Here is a 4,721-nt window from a genome sequence, read left to right as displayed (position 1 = left end):
GGGAAGGGCTTTATTCAGCTGGGAGCTTCGGCAAGACTCACATCTCCAACAAGGAAAAGCTCCCCAAGTGAGCAATTCCTGTCCCTTTTAAGGTCTCACAACTCTAAGGGGGTCCGTGTGAGAGGGTTGTGATCAACTGAGCAAGCAGGGGGTACATGACTGGGGGCTGCATGCACCGTTAATCAGATCGGAACAGAACAGGACAGGGATTTTCACAGTGCTTTTCTATATAATGTCTGTAATCTATATATAACATAACCGATTAAGTCGGGGTCGATCTTTAACTACCAGGCCTAGGGCACGGCACCGGGCTGTCTGCCTGTGGATTTCATTTCTGCCTTTTAGTTTTTACTTCTTCTTTCTTTAGAGGCAGGAATTGGGCATAAAATAATATGAGGGGTGGTCTTCTCCCTTATTATCAGTTAATTTTTACTTACAGGATACTTTGGCAACATTAATTCACAGACTGTAAAATAGTTTAGTTCAGGTCGTAGTTCAGTTACAAAGCCAAACCTTTCAAACACAAAATAATTCAAACACCCTACATTTTTTTTTCTTAGAAAAAAAAGTGGTATTTATTTTCTAAAACAAATCAACTAAAAACATACATACACACAAACACACATACCCCTAAACAGGCAAAACGGTACAACCCAGACACTTTTCCTGAATTTTATAAATGTTAAAATTACTTTTTAACCATGAAGCTTGTAACTTCAATGAGAAGTTTCAGTAGGAGGAAATGAAAAGTGTTTTGAAGGAATTCCTTATCAATCACCATTGTAGAAGTCAAGTAAGAAATTAAAATATGTATTATATAGGCATCCAAATAATAAAGAGAAAAAATTAAGCATTCCAAAAACATGTTTGAGAAAACACAGACAAATCTGTTTTTAAGGTTATATTTTCAATTCTTACTGGTCATTGTACTTGCTAATTTCATTCTCTCTTTTCTGTTGAAGCATGAAAATTCAAGAAGTTAGACTGCGTAAGAATGATGAAAAGTTTTCATTTTCAACTGCTTTCTACTGAGTTGTTTTTTCATCCATATTGCAACTTTTTATGGGTCTTTGATCCAGCCCAATGGCTGTCAAAATGATTGATGAAGCTGATGCTTAGAAACATTCAGAAACACGGATTTCTGGGTATTTGCACAAAAAGGCAGTGAAAAGTTCTGTGAAAGTTATTGGTCAATGTTCTTATGGGTCAAGAGGCATGTATTACTAAACAAAGTACTTTTAGCAGAAAACATTCACTTCTAAATTGGTGATACCTTGACTGTTTGATAAGTTGTAGTTGAATCATTTTCACAAACTCAGTCCACAAATATTTAAAGATCACACAATCAAGCGCTTACTTAGGACCAGTGTTTAACTCTACCATCTGTGTGCTCCATAATTGACTGAGAAGTAGGTGTAAATCCATATAACTCTCAGTTACTCCCAAAAATGTACCAGTTGTATTCTTGTGTAAATTTCCCTTTCTTTTGTGTGTATTACTTACGTATACAGAGACAACACTGATTTTTTTTTAACAATTTGTTCATATTCAACTTTGTGTAAAATCAAAAATCAACTATAGAGTTAATCAGGCCAGTATTCAATCCTTTATGCTTCCATTTACCAAATTAGTCTCTATTTTTTCACCTATGGAATGTTAGTTACATGTATTTCCCACAGTTGCTATGGGCATTTCAAGGCATTAAATCATCATGCAGATAGTAGGGGTTAAACAAATATTTACTTTTCATCTCCTCAGTTTTTTTCAAATCAAGAAATTGTAAGTTTGATGAAAAACACAAATAGATGAAAATAGCTATTATTCAATGCAGATTGCCAAAAATACTTGTAATCTTAAAAGAATAGCTCTCCTATTAATTACTCAAATTGTTAACATTTACCTACTACACAGAAAAGAATTGGAAGGCTCAGAATCAAAGAAAAAATGTTTAATAAAGGACAAGAAGTAATTAAAACAGATTCACAATATTGTAAATGATCAATTTAGTAAATATAAATGGATATTAAATAATTATACGCACATGTTCACTTTATTGAAATCTACTGAGTTGAATTTCTCATTTAATTATTAAGGAAATGTCCTAAAAATGTAAAATTAAGAAACTTAAAATATATAAACATATGTTTTTTGTGCTTTTTCTATGAGACAATAAATATGTTTAGATGATTTTACAGATTTGATCTGATAATCACTAGAATGTAAGCTCTTGGAGACCAGAGGTTTTTTTTCTGTTCTTAATGTATCCAAAACACATAGAACAGTTTCGAACATAGAAGAAGGATTTTAGAAAATAGTTATTAAATGAATGAAAAACTAAGCAAATGAATCAATGAGCAATTCAGATAATATGCAATAATAATCTGAACTTTGCCAACCCATTAAAACAAGAATGGGTGTCAACCCTACAAATGTATATATTAGTAATCCTTTTTAACATATATAAGAAGATTCACAATTAAATTCCCAAACTCATAAAGCTAGTAAGTGGTACAGTCAATATAGATTCCTAGGTCATTTGACTTTAGCTTTAAGCTTACAGTGGAAGTTTTGGTGCACAAGACTTCAGATAAATATAATGTAATTGTGTTAGGGAATAAACTCTTCATTTTTAGCATTTATACAAAATATTTACACCAATATTGCTAATGAAGTTATCTTAGAAAAAATTAGAAAGTATAGTCATAAGTATAATAGTAAAAAACTATTTTGTCTAAATTTATTAACACAGTATTATGCATAATATCACACTATAGGGAACATTATTTAAATAAAAATGAGGACATTATTTACTGTTAGTGTCAAAATCTGCTTAGAAATACTAATGACAAAAATCTCCTTTTTTTACTTTTTTAAATAAAAGTTTATTACTTTTACATACTTAATCAGAAATTAATTTTAAATTCCTTACATTATTTGTACTTTCTAAGCTTTAAAATACATATTTTCTTTCATGATAATAATAATGCATTTTACTTTGAGATCTGTGAGAGGAAGAAAAGTGTGAGAAGAATGTAATGGGCTAAACTTTCTCACTTTTATTTGATGATGAGTCTTTTCTGGTCATTCACAATTGTCAATAAAAATACATAAATAATAGTAAGAAAATTGGCAAATCAGTGATTATGAGAGTTTGGTCTTTTTTTAGAATAAATTTGAATTCCTAAGGAAATAAATCATTTTTAACTTGAATTATGTATTTCTTAATTATATTACTCTGTGGTCCATGTTTTAGATGTTTTTGGGTTTAACTCTCTGAACTTCTGTAAATGTTCCATGAATTTTTTATATGACCACATGTTCTGGGGTTTTTTGCATATTATAAGTCTCTATACATATTTCAGTCAGTCATATGAGGTTGTAAGATAGGGCAAACATGTTAATCTTACTTTCATCATTTAGTTTTAAGATTTCTACTTCTGTTTTAAAAATTTTTGAACATCTACTATATGAACTTTGATATTTTATCCTCTATTATTTGGAATAAATTATTAATGTTAGTGTAGAATATTTTTAACCTTATTTTCTTTAATATTCAATAACTAGAATTAAATATAATTATGCACATCTTGATGCAAGATGATGTGCTTATCTTACTTGTATATCTTCCCTCATTCTCCACATATTTCTCAATTTCAGGTGCCAGAATATAAACTCATATAGTTAAGTTTAAGCAGGGCATGGTGGCTCATGCCTGTAATCCCAGCAATTTGAGAGGCTGAGGCAGGCGGATCGCTTGAGGTCAGGAGTTGGAGACCAGCCTGGCCAACATGGTGAAACTCCGTCTCTACTAAAAATACAAAAATTAGTCGGGCGTGGTTGCAGGTGCCTGTAATCTCAGCTACTAGGTAGGCTGAGGCAGGAGAATCGCTTGAACCCAGAAAGAGGAGGTTGCAGTGAGCCGAGATCTGAGATTTGGCCAGTGCACCCCAGCCTGGGGAACAGAGCGAGACTCTATCTAAAAAAAAAAAAAAAGATTCATATAATTAAGTTTAATATATGATTTATAAAATATTATATCTCTTGTTCTGTGTTTACTAATACATTCCCTAATCTCATAAAGTGCATTCATTTATAATTACTACTTTCTTATCTTTTTTTCCTTGTGGCTTCATTTCTCTTTCTTATCCTCTTTCTTTTCTTTCCTTCCTTCTTTTCTCCTTCCTTCCTTCCTTCCATCCTCTTGATCTCTTTCTCGATTTCTTCCTCCCTCCCTTTCTTCCCTCCCGCCCTCCCTTCCTTCTCTCTTTCCTTCCCTCCTTCCTTTTTTCCTGCCTTCCTTCTTTCCCTCCTTCCTTCCTTCGTTCCTTCCTTCCTTCCTCCCTCCCTTCCTTCTTTCCCTCCTTCCTTCCTTTGTTCCTTCCTTCCTTCCATTTTTTCTTTTTTTTCTCGATTCCTTCCTTCCTTCATTCATTCATTCCTTCCTTCTTTCTTCCCTCCCTCTCCTTTCTCTCTCTTTTTCTTTCTTCTTTCATGCACATTACTGATCTTTTATATGTTCCTATTCATGAGTAATATTTTCAACTATTCATTTGGGTTGCTGAAATAAATATAATCAAATGAATTGTTGTCAGTACCCTGGTGTGTCTCTTTTTAAGCATATATCTTTATTTTTCAAGTTCCACTTTCTGCATACATCTGACAAATATGATTTGTTTTATTACCTTGCTTTTTAAATTTTAGTTTATGGCTTTTTGATATAA

The sequence above is a fragment of the Pongo abelii genome, chromosome 3 (genome assembly GCF_028885655.2).
Source record: "Pongo abelii isolate AG06213 chromosome 3, NHGRI_mPonAbe1-v2.0_pri, whole genome shotgun sequence".
NCBI classification, from domain to species: domain Eukaryota; kingdom Metazoa; phylum Chordata; class Mammalia; order Primates; family Hominidae; genus Pongo; species Pongo abelii.
The sequence above is the reverse complement of the archived record's forward strand: the minus strand, read 5'-3'. Positions refer to the sequence as shown.